The sequence below is a fragment of the Sturnira hondurensis genome, unplaced genomic scaffold (genome assembly GCF_014824575.4).
Source record: "Sturnira hondurensis isolate 20B ecotype Veracruz unplaced genomic scaffold, ASM1482457v3 Scaffold0006413, whole genome shotgun sequence".
NCBI lineage: Eukaryota > Metazoa > Chordata > Mammalia > Chiroptera > Phyllostomidae > Sturnira > Sturnira hondurensis.
The window spans coordinates 22,466,856-22,483,025 of record NW_028079044.1 but is presented as its reverse complement, the minus strand read 5'-3'; positions in this window follow the sequence as shown (position 1 = coordinate 22,483,025).

The window sequence follows — 16,170 nt, the reverse complement described above, 5'->3', positions numbered from 1 at the left end:
CAAAAGAAATCTGAATATTCAGAATCTTTGTTTAAGTCCTAAAATAACTGATAATCCACAAATGACAAAGTGTTGCTATCAGGTCCTTTCTCCATTCATTTCATTTGTACACTTTCCAAATTGAAAAAAACTCCAATTATTTGGTTTTAGTGTAATAACATAGTGTTACTACTGTTTTAATTCCAATGATACAACACTCTTAATAATGTATTTTTTGTTTTATAAAGTCAAATGTTAAATGACAATGATAAATAAAGTTAAATGTATGTTTAAAAAACTGAAACTCTTCATAGTTACAATTAATTAAACAGTTGCTGTACCTTGAGCTAAGCACTTCAATTATCTCACGGATTCAGGAAAAACAACTCTATCAGGAAAGTGCTATCATTACCCCCTATTTCACAGGAGAGGAGACAGGTTTAAGCAGGCTAAGAAAATTATATCAAGTCCCACAGCCAGTAAATGACAGGCTGGGAGATCAGCATTAACTGAAGAACGAAGAAATTAAAGGAAAGTGGAAGTTGTCAAATATTTTTTTAAAAGTAAACAAAATTAACATGTAAAAAGATTTTTAATTAGAGGGGGAAAAAACAAACCCCTACGCTTACCTCTACCAGGCGAACAAGCTGTAGCTAGGAAGCTTGGCAGTGGGGAGAGAGAAGAGAGGAAATAAAAGGACATAGAAAGTGGGTATCATTTTTTAAGCAATACCCAGCTTGGGGGACAGTTAAAAGAATTCTGCCAGAAAAAAACACAGAAGTTAAGTTTAGAGAAGGAATTAATGGCAGAAAGGAAGGGTATAAGGAGAAAAAAAGATGTATGTTAATAAGTGGAACATTTCATTTCTGTGACTTTCTTTTTTTATTTTTTTATTTATTTATCTTTAGAGGGGAAGGGAAGGAGAGAAGGAGAGAAATATCTATGTATGGTTGCCTCTCATGAGTTCCCTGCTGGGAACTGGCCTGCAACCCAGGCATGTGCCCTGACTGGGAATCGAACCGCGATTGTGTGGTTCGAAGGCCCACACTCAATCCACTGAGCTACACCAGCCAGGCCTCATTTCTGTGACTTTCATATTGGAATTAATTGGATTCAACAAAATGATAGTTTATGATGGCATCAAGTGTGCCATCAAATATGCTGTTATTTAAATTTAATTACATGATCAATTAAAAACCTGTAAAGAGTTTGTAGTTTTTGTTCAGTGTAGATGTGCCATGCCTGCCCTCTTTCCCTCCCTGGGAGTCCCTACCATCACCTCAGTCAGTCCCACGGGCCTCTCATGGGGTGAGCATGTCACTGCTCAGTGCCTAAAGGTATGTGTTAGAGGTTCCCCATGGGCTACAGGCGAGCCAGTGGCTTCATCTGGTGCTCAAGTGAAGACATAGTCACCTGCTTCAACGCTGGAGGAAACAGAAGCTGTGTTTGTCTCACTGAGAGACTATGCAGGTGTCTTCCCAAAGGGTTTCCAGAAGGAGCCTAGTTTGACTGGCGGTTTGTCCCACGTGTTGCTGCTGCAGGTCACCCCACGTACCGATGGATGCAGGAAGCATCTGTCCTTCCATTCCCCACCCAACTGTACCCAGACATTGGAACCACCCAGGACTGTGAGACGAGCCATTAGGAGAAGCCACACCTAATACCGAGTCCTCTCTTCGCTGTTCTCATTAGCACATTCATTTTAAAGGGCACGTCTTAGCAAAATTATACCAGCGCCTTGGTTATCCCGATTAGCAAACACCACCGAGCAACTAGAAAAGGAGGAAACGTGGGTTCCTGGCAGGCCTCTGCCTCACAGCCTCTGCATGAGCCCGGGCAAGTCACCAGCATGGGTTTCAGATTCCTCATCAGAACAGGTAGAGTGGGTCAGATGACCTACAGCCCATCCAGCTAAACTTCTTTCTCCTCATAGCAAGCAAAAGCTGGAGTTAGAAAGAACTTTAAATCTCAAATTTTGACCACTATATGAGCCTTGGATATTCTCCCCAAGACTGACCGCTCACACTCACACATAAGAACACACTCACGCACACACATGCACTCACCCATATGTCACATGCAGGCTAAGAAAGCTGCATCACATAGAATACGAAAAACAGTCTCCATTGCTGGCCTGGGCTCCTTGAGAACATCTTAGGATGAGCTGAGGAGGAGGAGGACAACTACACTATGGGTCCTTCACCTGGGACGTGATGGAACTGCCAATCTATATCAACTCCTGCTGAAATTGTCACAAAACAGCAAAAGGACCAATAGACTGATGAGCTGACATTTCACAGTTGAGCAGTCATGGAGAAATCCGGAGTAAATTCAGAACGTGTGAACAACCACAGGGCCAACAACTCTGCGGATGTCACATCCAGTAATCGTCATGTGAACACATCGGTCCTTGAAAAACACAGTAGAGCCCTGAGTCCTGCCGTGGGCCCTACTCAGATTTTTATTTGAGTTACCTTTTCGTTCTCCAATCTGCCTTAGGGTTTCTGGATTACTCATCCCTGGAATTTTTAGTTAAAGAAGTCAAGGGATGAATAACTTTATAAATTAACATAACAAAGTCTCATCTAAGGATCGTTAGGTGGTAAGGTCGCTTGCACGATATCAGTGATGTGCATATATTTGGTTTCTAGGTTAAATCACAAGAAATTTATTACAGATGATAATCGTCATTTATAAAAAGGAAGGATAAACAGCTACTACATCTATTTGTTCATATCAGGTCCTAAAAAAAGTAAAATGTACAAAAAGAAATCTGTTCTTTCTTGTCTACATTAGTATTTAGATGTTCCTGCTGGGAGAACCTCAATGTCCTGAAGTCTTTCCCTCCCCTCCCCTCTCTCTCTCCATCTCTCTCCCCCCACTCTCCCCCCACTCTCCTCATTGCCGTCACATACATGACTGTGGCACATCCTTGCTTGTAAACAGGTAAGCAGGTGCTGGCAGGCCTCTTATGGCCCCACCTGACACTCAGTCACTCTTCCATAAACACTGTGTCACAGTCACTCTTAACTACTCAGTCATTTATCTCTGGTGTCATGAGACCCCTCCTTCTTTGTGCCTCTGACCATGACCCTCCCTCCGCAGGAAAAGTGCTAGGAAGGCTGCCTCCTTCCAGAAAGGCCTGACACTTCCCCCTCCCATCCTCCAAGCACCAGTTTCCTGTTATCTCTGGCCACTGGTGAGCCCCTTGGGTTGGCTCTTCACCTACACTGTAACCTCCAAAGAGCCCTGAACTTCCTTGCCATTGACTGAACTCCTACTGCTCCTCTCCCTCCACAGCCCTTACCCAAGTCCTCAAGAGCTTCGTCCCCTGGTAAAGTCTCTCTCATCCACAGTCATGTGACTAACGGGTCCTTTCCTCTGCCTCCTCAGGTTGGCCCATCCCCACAAGGACGCTGCTTCTGTTCTGTAGCCCTCCTAAAGAGATGCCATTCATTCACCCTCAGCCCACAGACCGTACCCCTCCCCGGGTTGGGAGAAGTACCCCAATACCAGTTCCAGATGACATTCAGGCTGATGCTGCACTAGCTTTTGTGCCCTACTTTGTCAACACCAGATGCCAACCTCTTGTCCTTCCTCCTCATTCAGGGAGACGCTGGCACCTTGCTTAACCTTAACCTTCTACCCCAGACCCTGCATTTATCCTGGGTAGCCTCAAGATCTCAGTTCTTGGATCTCAAGAGTGTCCTCTCAGTGTCACATAAGCCACCTTTTCTTGGTCACCTGCTGGACCTTGTCATCACCCAGAATTGCTCTGCCTATGAAAAATGAAACCCAACAGCCTATTCTGATCCCAAGGTGTCCCCGTTCATTCCAATGACTGTGACCACATCTGTCTTCAATTTCCCTAAGACCTTCCACATTTTGATTCCCTCACCTTTTTCTTCTCTACCAGCTATCTCCTGTTCTTTTTTTTTTTAATTTTTAAAAATGTACTGATGAGCAAGAGAGAGGGAGAGAGATCAATTTGTTGTTCCACTTATTTATGCAGTCATTGGCTGATTTTTCTATGTGCCCTACCAGGGATCGAACCCTAAACCTTGGTGTATGACGATGTTCTAATCAACTGGGCTACCCAGCCAGGGCCAGTCCCCTCCTGTTCTTACTTCTTCTCCTTCAAATCCAGACTCCATGACATATGGTGTCAATCACCACTTTACAAATAACCTCAACCCCACTGCTAAGTTCACTGTCTTTCCATTACACTCATCTGGCAAATTTCCCCAAATCTGGATAGCTTCACCCACACACCCGTACTCCCCCAACCCCACTTCTAAACCCAGACTTCCAAGGGCACCTACAGAAATGTCCCTTAACCTTGTGGTTGGGCCACAGACAGTCCAAGGTCTTTATCTGCAATGGGGCCTCCCCAGGCCAGACCAGCAATCCTTCCAGATTCTCTGCTAGGCTCCAGGTAGCCAATTCAGCTTCTTCATTCCTCAAAACTTCTACCCAACCACTTCTCCCCACCTTGTACCCCTTCCACACAATAGCTCACCCTCAACTTCACAAAAAAAGAGAAGTCATCAGAAGGGAGCTGGCCAGGCCATCTACAAACTCTACATCTACGCCACGGCTTGCCTCCTCCCCTCAGCCCAGTGGAATCATTCTGCCTCTTTTTTTAAAAATATTTTTTATTTATTTATCTTTAGAGGGGAAGGGAAGGAGAGAAGGAGAGAAATATCAATGTATGGTTGCCTCTCATGAGTCCCCCGCTGGGAACTGGCCTGCAACCCAGGCATGTGCCCTGACTGAGAATCGAACCATGATTGTGTGGTTCGCAGGCCCGTGCTCAATCCACTGAGCCACACCAGCCAGGGTGGTTCTGCCTCTTGGGCCCAGAAACCCATCAGTTGTCCTTTAGCTCAGCCCCTCTCTCACTCCGCCTGCTTCCTGTCAGCGTTGAGAGGCTGGACTGGCTCCCGGGTTATAGAAAAAATAGAACTCTCACCTCCAAGCTGCTTTCTGACAAGTATCCTTCTTTCTGTGGACGAACAAAAAAGGGGCCACATGCTAAACCCGACAAGCTCAGGGGAGGCCTGTGTGGCGGCCTGATAAACTTGGAGACTTACGGTAACAACATGGGGTGGTCTGAAATTAAAGCTCCTTTTTAAAAGTGAATCGTGGCCTGTAGTCATGTCTTAGGCTGGTATCTTCCCTGACAAAAGTCACTCTTTACTCTACCCGAGCCTGTCTATTGTCCTCTTGCATCTACATGACATACCTTTGTCACATCAGAGTGATCCCCTTTTTTCCAGACCCCTCAGAGCATGGTCTCCCACCAGAACCCAGAGCACAGATCCCTCAATGCCATTCTGTTCTTCCTCACACCATCTTTATATGCTGTAAACGTTGTGAACTGTCCTGCACCTACCAGTGTAAAAAAAGTATTTGTCTCTTTATTTTACTTTTTATCCAATCTCAGAGATTTCCCCACTTTGCTTTTTCCCTCCTCCCTAATCCACCACCTCCTTGTGCCTCCTCCTTTGAAACTAATGTATAAATTAAGTGCAAAACTGCCATTCTCTGAGCTTTTTCTCAATCCCTCGAGATTTTGTTTCCTGGCAATTGTCTTCAGTTTGGCTCAAATAAACTTGTAAAAATTCTCTACAGGTTTGGCCCTTTCTTACATTGACGCTTCCTAGCCAAACCTGATGCAAGGATTACCCACGCTTTTGCTCCCCATGCCTTCTCCTGCCCTGGACACCACAAAGAAACATCGGGCCCAAGCACCCCTTAAAGGAGCTCTGAGCCTCATGAACCAACAGACACTCCGACCCTGCCCCTCTTGGCTGCTCCCTCTCTCGTCCATAAAGTGCTCTCCTCCCGCAGCTTCACAAACCCTCGTTTCCCTCCCAGAATCTCATCCTTTCTAGGATGTCTTTTGCCTTTCCTTTAAATGCCGGTATTCTTGGGTGCCTCTGTTGGAATCTTCCCTTCTCTCCCTTAATAATCTCATATACTCGCCCTGGCTGGTGTAGCTCAGTGGATTGAGCGCGGGCCTGCAAACCACCTGATCACGGTTCGATTCCCAGTCAGGGCACATGCCTGGGTTGCAGGCCAGTTCCCAGCAGGGGACACACAAGAGGCAACCATACATTGATATTTCTCCCTCTCTCTCCTTCCCTTCCCCTCTAAGATAAATAAATTAAAAATCTGAAAAAAAAATAATCTCATATACTCTAATTGGATATCTCTGGGATTTAATTTCTTTTTCTACATAAGATGCTAAGCCATTTACTTTGCTTCCACACCCCCAGAAGACTATATAATCTCTGTATTTAATTTTTTGAACTAAGAATTATTTTGACACGGATATAGGTTTAAAATACTGCCAAAAGAACAAAATGAAATTTACTCTTGATGCAATCAGTATTTATAGCATCTTTACGATGAGATAGTTCCAAAACCACGGTAGGTACAATGTTTTAAGCAGTTACTGTGTGGCGGGCACAGACGGGCACAGGGACTCTCACCAAACCTACCCAACAATTCTGCAAGGAAAGTATTAATGACTCCAACTTTCTAAGAAGAGACTATGAATGAGAGAGATTATATAATCCATATAACCCGCAGGGTCATGCCCCTAATGAGTCACAGGGCTTGGAATGTTATCCTGGTTCTGACAGAAACCAAACCCGTCTCCTTTCCACCCACATTGCTTCTCCTATTTGGGTGTTTCTATTCTCATCCAGTTCAATGATGGGCTTCTCAACAATGAGAAGAGAGTATTTGTTTTTCATGACATGTAAACATTATGCAACATATAATCAACAGCAAAAACACCATCTATAAAATCAACTTTATAGATGACATCCCTAAAAGAGATTATTCCATGCCTGTACCATCTATTTTTTTAATATTATAAAGTTTCCTTTATTGAAATGTATTATATCAGGCCCTAGCTGGTGTGGCTCAGTGGTTTGATCACCAGCTTTTTAAAAAATTTTTTTTTAAGATTTTATTTATCTTAGAGGGGAAGGGAAGGAGAGAGAGAGAGAAATATCAATGTATGGTTGCCTCTCATGCGTCCCCTGCCAGGAACCGGGAACTGACCTGCAACCCAGGCATGTGCCCTGACTGGGAATCGAACCGTGATCCTGTGGTTCGCAGGTCCGCACTCAATCCACTGAGCTACACCAGCCAGGGCGATCACCAGCTTTCTGAACGGAAAGACTGCCAGTTCGGTTCCCAGTCAGGGCTCATGCCTGGGTTGCAGGTCTGGTCCCCAGTTGGGGTGTGTGAGAGGCAACAAATTGTTTCTCTCACACGTTGATGTCTTTCTCCCTCTTTTCCCTTCTCTCTCCCAAAATAAATAAATAAATAAATGCACTATACCAAGATTTTGTTTATAAAGCTTTCTTGTAAGGGAGTGCTATTTAATGTCAGTTCTCAACTTTCTTTTTTGCCACTAGAAACGAGAGTAATACCAAGCTTTATCTTTCAAACCCTGACCACCATAATGTTTTGTGCGAAACTTCTAAGATCTTGAATTTTTCTCCAGCCATTGAGCCTACAACGGAATATCAGTGAAACCCTGGAAAAAGACTGTCATTCTCTGGTGACTAAATACACATCCCTGCAATATGCATATATTTTTTTTTTTTTGGAATTGCCAGCTGATCACAGTCCTGACCTCTGCTGACGTAAAAGCCAGCCCAGGCTTCAAAGGAGGCAGCTTTGGGTTTCTCACTTCATAGGAAACACAGTAGTAAGTCCTGTAACTTCAAATAAACAAGGTTCAAATTATTTCCAGAGAAAAGTCAGCAGAAAAGCTTTTCCTCCCATGAGGCACTGGGAACCGGTGGAAGTCTGCCAAAAGTTTAGTGTTCTTCCCCTAGTTTGAGAAAGTGAGGAGAGCTGAGCCTCTCAAACAGGTGGGAATGCTCTTCCATTACTTGTCCTCTCCTACATATATTTACTTCCTCCTCCAGCACTCCCCAAAGAGCTCCACTCTGCGCGTGCGCTCGCTGGTGGACACCTGCTCATGAAAGCAAGGTGTTCCCGGAAAGCAGAGAGCCCCGCTCTGCCCCTGTTCAGGTTGATGCCAGCTCAGCGCGGGAACCTGGCAAGCAAAGAAATCTACTCAGCGCCTGCGTTTAAAATCCAGCCCTGCATAAGCCAGACCCCTGCAGGAGGTCAGGGAGCCCTACTTTGCTGCGTGCGTTCCCTCGGCGCATCCAGCTCCCTCCCTTTCTCCTGTCCCTCCACTTCATTTTCAGCAAACCCCTTCTTCCGGATTTGTTTCACCTCTCCAGATTTCTACCTGGGGGTGAGAAGCGGGAAGCTGGGGCGGGGGGCAGGGCACAATAATCCCTTCACCAGTGACAAAGGATCTGAGTAACTAAAGTGAGTAGGAAAGAGGTGAGGATGCATACAAGAGACACACCTCACTTTACAAAGCTCACTTTGAAAAGGAAAAACCAGCAGAACCATCCCCCGTCCCCCTGGCTCNTCCCCCCCCCCCCCGAGGTAAGTGAAAATCAAGAAAAGGCCCCTGCTCGGCAAAAATAGAACACAGAATGGCAAAGTGGTACCCATGCCTTTCCAAAAACTCCTGGCCACAAACTTGTCCTTCTGGCCCTCGGAACCAGAAGGCAGGGCAAGCTAGCCTCCTGGTAAGTAGGAAAGGGCAGCCTGGCGTTCCTTGGCACGCTGCAGCAGGCGAATTAAATCAACAAGCAGCAGCGCTTCATTTCAGCTTTCAACACTTGCTTAAAGAAAATGTGTGTATGCAGACCCAGAAGACACTGATCTTTCTCCTAAGAGAGGATACTCAAACACTTCCATGGCATTCAATTCACATGTCACACACTGACATGCTGAAGATAAAAGGATAAACCTGCCCCTAGTGAGTCCCAAACCAGCCTAAGAAACAGGCTGCGATAAAGCAACTCTAAGGCGACAGGAGATTAGACTTAGCAGGTGGATGCAGTTCTGTGGGAGGGGAGGAGTGGAGAAGGCAAGGGGCAATGGGGAGGAGAGTGCGGGAAAGTGTCTCAGAAGTGCTCACACTGAGCTGGGTTTTCTCCCCACTTCCAGAGCCAGGAGGCAAATCCCAACCGTTCAAAACTCAGTGGTCTAAGTAGAACTCACAAAGACTTGAAAAGAGCTACATTCTTTAAATATGCAACATCCTAATTAGTGGCTGTCCTCTGAAGCCAAACAGGGCGACTGGGTAGCAGACTTCAAAGCCACTCCTGATGACAGACTGGGACACAGGAGGACTTTAAATGAGAGTAAACCCTGGCTGAGCTACATATCACTAGCATCCCAATTATCACCATTGCTGGCATGCCCAATGTATTCCCTCATAAAAGTCTCTTTCTCTTTGTCATCCCAAAGCAAGATAAATCTTTCTTCAGTAGTCTTCAAAGGGAAATATTAACAAATTCATTCACTAAAAAACGCATGTACACTTGACCCTGAAAACCATCATTCTGTTTAAAGTCAGTAAGTGAGCCAGTCCTTGAATCCAAGTCAAATACTCCTTAGCAGGGTCTACCCTCAACTAAGACCAGAGGCCAACTTTATTTTAAGCAGTTAAACAAATGTTCATCCTTCAGAATGGAATGATAAACTAATAGTTGGTTCCAGTTTATAATAGACTAGATTTCTATCTTGAGTTTATTTTTCATTCGTTCCAGCATTTATGAAGCATCCACTATGTACACAGTAGGGTGGAAACCGAGCTTTCTCCATTTTCAACCCCTCACCGTCTACTTTATCTTCATCCCAGCACTGATATACCACTGGCATTGTATTACAATGTACTCAAACGTCATGAGGGTGGGAGCTTCAGACTGCTGTGATAACTGCTATAACCCAGGGCCTAAAACATTGCCTGGTGGAAAAGTACTTACTAAGACACTGTTTGTTCGCTCAGGTGAATGAAGGAGCCAGATATTGGACCGTGTAGTTGACACAAAGTTACAGAACACAAGTAGCAGCTACATTATTTCCATATGAAGGGAGTTGATGGATGGAAGGTAGGAATGGGAGGAAAGGATGTGCCTTAAAACTGGTTTGTGCAGCAAGCACAGTGTTTCTACTGAGATTACGCGCTGATTTGGTGAGAACACTGGAGATTACGGCAGAGCAGCTAAATTCTTGCCACTAAATGGTAAATGAATAAAAGTGAATGTGTTTTAATAAATATCAAAGTTCTAAAATAACATAGGAACCTCGCCCTCAGGAAGTCACATTCAGCAGGGGGAGTGGACACCGGACGACTGGCATGGTGGATGCACACATACATATACAGCAAGTGTCACAGAAGCCCCAGAAAACCAGCCACGAAATGAGCAATACAGGTGAGGACACGTGAGCTGGGGCTGACTGGGAATGTGCCACCTGGCCTATCTACAAAAACTTCCCGTAGTTCTCTCAACACACAGAAGACTTCCCCAACTGGCACAGCCTCTCAAAGTTAGACACAGGAGCACGAACTCTAAACCAGGCTGCCTGGGCTCAGCATCCTGAGCCTGCCGCTTACTTACATGCGTGACCTACCTCCTTATCCCTGTAAGGTGCAGACAATAAAATATTGATACCTACCTCACAGGATTAACATGAGAATTAACTGACCACAAATGTACTTAGAACAGGGCCTGCCATGCAGAGGAACATCAAATGTTACTTGTAATTATTTTTGTCATTGTTTTTAATGAAATAACTATTCTTATTGTTGTTACAAACAGAGTAGCATGCTTCAGGATGAAATAAATTACCAATTATGACTTAAAGGCAGCTTTAGTTTCCACCCTAGGCAGTGAGGTCAACTGAGCCCAGACCAACTGAGCACCAATAACCAGAGAGAAGACCCGTTTTAACCATCCAGGTAAATCTTGCCCCTAAAACACACAGCACAGCTTTCAATGGAATGGAGAAATCTAAGTTATTTACACATACACACCATAAGCTCAGGTAATAGTCAGATATCGCAGAGGGGAGAGGCTCCCAGTGAAATAAGAAATTATGTAAATTTATAACGTTCAGCCCAGACTCTACAATTTGTCTTGATTGGAATTAAGATAATTCAGCATTTTAGCAACTGTCCGAGTGCAAGCAAATTCTACAAGTCATTTGCTTATGTTTATAAATCAAGCATACATTTTACTCTTCTATTCATGCAAAGCAACAAGGAAAATTTTGACCTTTATTAGCACAGGTGTTCAGCTTCTATGCCCAGGGATGTAGATGAAATATCCCCCTAAATGCTTTTAAAAGACAGAAATCTATAAAACTAAAAATCATACTTTATGCTTTATTACCAATTTAAAAGTAAACTGCTTTAAAAAAACAGGTATTAAAAGAATTTAATCTTTTAAACTCATTGTCGTTGCTCTAGCAATTTGCTCTTTTTTTTTAAAGATTTTATTTATTTATTTTTAGAGAGGGGGGGAGGAAGAGAGGGAGAGAAACATCCATGTGTGAGAGATACATTGATTGGTTGTCTCTTGCACACCCCCAACTGGGGACCTGGCCCACAACCCAGGCATGTGCCCTGACTGGGAATCCAATCAGAGACCCTTTGGTCCACAGGCTGGAGCTCAAGCCACTGAGCCACACCAGCCAGGGCTGCTCTGCTTTTTCTATTTCTCAATGACACATTACTCTATGTAACTGCTGTCATTTAAGGAGCAATATTTCCTTTGTACATGTGAATATCAAAGCTCCTATTTAAATATTTTATTTTTCTGAAATATACCGTGATTTACCACATTGGCTCAAGCACAAACGCAGAACTGTGTACAAAAGCTGTCACTTATTTTTCATATCACAGAAATACATTCCACTTAGGAATTCTTCATCCAAATTGAGGCCCTACATCTCCTTCCTCCTGTTTAGTCTATGACACTGTTAAAACAAGCTGACTTATTATTTATAAGTAAACTAAAGCTCCAAAAATAACACCTTTACTTTCCATCATTATTAAATAAGAACTGGAAACCACTTATTTTTGGGCCACCTAGCCCATGCATGCTAGGACAAATGTCACCTGACTTGGTTTAAAAGCCATGGTTTCCAAGTCTCCTGGGGTCTTAGCCAAGTGGAGTTAGGACAAGCACAAGTCTGGCCTGGTTCTTGGCTCACCAGCCCTCCCTTCAGCCAGAGCAGCTCAGAGCTCTGGTTTTATCTATGTTACCAGGTGTTTCAAAAAGACATCCCCTGGCCTCTCCACCCCAGCTTCCTTTTCTAGGAGTTAATATCATGTGCATAACCCTCCCCTTCTCCACCTAAACAATTCAATCCTAAAACTATTAAGTGGGCCAGAGCAAGACACAAGTCTGTGCAGGGGAGGTTTAGAACAGCAGGTAGGGGTGGCCATGTTGCCGGGGGAGGCCAGGTAGCCTGGTGCAGGGAGTCAGGGCCCAGAGAGGACGAGGTGTTCACAGGGGTTACTGGCCTGACACTAGTTGGAGCCCGGGCAATGCCGGAGGGCATGCTCCCACGTAAGCAGCTCAGCACACAGTTCTGTATCCCACACACAAGTGAGGAGAGCACCCAGCAGGGGTGAGGCTCAGGGCCTGGTGCCAAAGCTCAAGCAGTGTGAAAGGAGCACTCAGGTACAGGAGGAACTCTGAGGAGAGTCAGAGACCACGCAGGGGGGTGTCCTTGTGTGCTGGAGGCCCAGCGTGGGATGACACAGGGCACCCCCACAGAGGTGGTCCATTGTTGAACTCTGGAGCCCACGTGAGGTATGGAGGGTGCCCATATGTGAGGGAGCAGAGAATGAGGTGCTGAAGACCAAAGAGGATGAGGACATACCAGAAAAAGGACCAGCATGGAGACTCAGGGTCTAAGGAGGCACCATACCAGGATTAGCCTGGTTTGAAGTGTCAGAGCCTATAGTATTGTTAGAATTGGAGGTATCACTATGACGTCATGGATTTCAACATATTGATGTAGAAGTTTGAACATGAATGTGTATGTATGTATGTGTGTATGTATATACACACACACACACACACACACACACACACACACACACACACACATATATATATGTTCCCCAGATGTGTCTGCTGACAGGCCTAGGTGTGGTACTTTCCCCAAAGCAACAAGCAACACCTAGTGCCCAGATCTTTGATTCTAAGGACTATACTCCACTAGAGAAATCAGGGCTCTTTGGAGAAATGGCTAATTCTTGGGTTGCAGCAGGGAAAGTTCAAGATGAATCTAGAAAATCCTGTTGTAGCAAAGATGTAGCAACTAAAGATGTCAACAGGGCACAGAAGTCAGCTTGCCAAAGGCCAAATTAGGGACAACTGGAACACCAAAGTAAGTTATGGTAACAACAGGTAATGAAGTACGGCACCTGGGCCAGCAGCAGTAGCATCACCCAGAAACTTGTTAGAAATACAGATTTCTGTGTCCTGGCCCAGTGCTACAGGGTTGGAACTCTGTAGAGGAGCCCTCCAAGAGATGCTCATGCACACTCACCTCTGAGAAACACTGAACTAGAGAACCGTAAGTCCATAAAAGAAACCAGTAACAGTTTGATGGGGATTAAGATATCTACATGGTCTCCAGAGTAACAGCTGAGAAAATACTTATTATAAAAAAAAGTAACTTTACAATGAAAAGAGGTCTGGCACACACATTAATCAAGTGACTGAAGTTAACGTAAGTAGTAATACAAATTGAAATTGAGCACCACCTGATGTGATAAAACATCGTAACTTCTGTGATATTTGGGTTGCATATACGCATAACCTGAATTTTTATCTATTTTTAAAAGATTTGATTTACTTATTTTTAGACAGAGAAGTGAGGGTGAGAAACATCAACATGTGGTTCCCTCTCACATGCCCCCTACTGGGGAGCTGGTCCACGACCCAGGCATGTGCCCTGACTGGGAATTGAACTGGCAACCCTTTGGTTCCCAGGCCCGTGCTCAATCCACTGAGCCACACCAGCCAGGACTCATAACCTGAATTTAATAAGGAAACATCATACCATTACTGAGGGCCATTCTACCAAATCACTGGTAGAATGTGTCTTTAAAAATATCAAGATCATGAAAATTAAGGAAAGAACAAGTTGCTGTTCCAACTCTTTCCAATAGTAGCAGACACATTAAAAGTGCTCAATAAACATCACGGAAAAAAGCCTGCCTTAAGGAGCTCTGGAATTTTGCCTCAAGTCATTAGAATATTTCATCTAAACCTAAAATTTTACCCTATTATTTTGTAATAGATGATCTTAAGTTAGAATAGTTTCAGTCATTCTTTCTGACAGTAATTGGACTATAAAGCCAAGTTATATTAAGGCAGCTCCCAAAAACAATAAACCATGAGTTCAGCATAGAGCAGAATGTTTGTTTTCTGAGCATGCCTGCAGTACAACCAAAAGTACAGTTTTATCCTACTGACTTGAAAGAAAGGCTGATGTGAACACGCTGCTATTTTACTTCACTGGAAATCCACTAATGAATCGTCTAATTCATTAGGAAATAGTTCCTATTCTAATTCTGGAGGTAATATTAAGAAGATGGTCTGCATAACCAATAACCAAGAGTCCTCCTCTGACTCAGAAGAAAACGTAAGAGTAAATCTTGGTGATTTTGAGTTAGGCAACAGTTTTCATAGATATAACAACAAAATGAAATAACTGATAAACTAGACTTCATCAAAATTAAACCTCTGTGGTTCAAACAATGCCATCAAGAAAGTGAAAACATAATTCATAAAATGGAAGAAAATACATATAAATCACGTGTGCGATAAAGGTCTTGTATCCAGGCTATCTAAAGAACTCTTACAATTCAATGACAAAAAACAAACCTCATTTAAAAGTGCACAAAGGATCACAGGAGACATTTCTCCAAAGACATGCAAATAACCAATAAGCACATGAAATTATATCATTAGCCATTAGGAAAATGCAAGTCAAAATAAGATACTCCACATGCCGTAATTAAAAACAGTTCAGTGTTGTGAAAGATGTGGAGAAGTTAGAACCCTCCCGCACTGCTCGTAGGAAAGTAAGATGGTGCAGCCACTTTGGAAAAGCTTGGCAGTTCCCCAAAAGGTTAAGCATAGAGATAACATATACCTGGCAGTTCCACTCCTAGGTATATGCTCGAGAATGAAAACACAGCCACACAAAAGTTGTACACAAATGTTTGTAACATGATCCATAATAACCAAGAAGTGGAAATAACACAAATACCAACTGACGAATGCAATGTAGGGCATACAACAGAATACTGGCAATAAGAAGTTCTCACACATGCTACATGAATGAATTTTAAACACACACTAAGTGAAAAAAGCCAGAAATCACAGACCACATGATACACGATTTCCTTTGTGAAATGTCCAGGTAAGGCATCTCTAAGAGAGACAGAAAGTAGAGCAGTGGTAGCCTAGATACTGGGGACTGGGGAGTGGACTGCTAATGGACGAAAGGTTTCTTTTGGGTGATGAAAATGTTCTGGAAACTGTAGTGATGGTTGTAAGAAATATACTAAAAACCATTAAACCGTACACTTTATATAGGTGAGCTATACGGTACATGAATTTTATCTCAAGAAAGCTGTTAAAAAATGAGTACAAAAGCATACAGCACCTCTAAACATTAAGCTGACAAGAGCATGAGGACACAAAATCTGATTAAAGTGGCACTTAATACTTTTTTCTTCATTGACTGTTAAGCTAATAACATCAAAGCTTTACAGCAACCATTTTAACTAACTTGAATAATTAGATACAATAACGATTTGGATGAAGTTAAGATAGTGTTAGCAATATCACCACCAATTTTCTCTACCTTTCTGTTCTTGATCAATTAAACTGATACAAGGCTCAAGTCAAGCAATTCCACTGTTGCCAGTTTTGTGCTTGCCTACTGTTAGAGTGGACACAGAGAGATACTGTTGGCTCTCCAGTTCAAATTCTACTCTTTAATGCTGAAAGTTGGTATATAAATGTCGCATGACTCTAAAATAATTTAGCTCTCAAAGACAGACCTCAAAAAGAGTTTCATGTATTTTCAATCTAGACATCACAAATAAATTTCATTCATCTTTTCAAATGTATAGCGATCTAATACATGTGAATATGTTGGTAATTGCTACAATACTGTTTAAAGCTACAACATCTATTCGAGAACAAAATTACCATATCCAAGTAAAGGAGACTGCAACCCAAACCCTGGACCCCT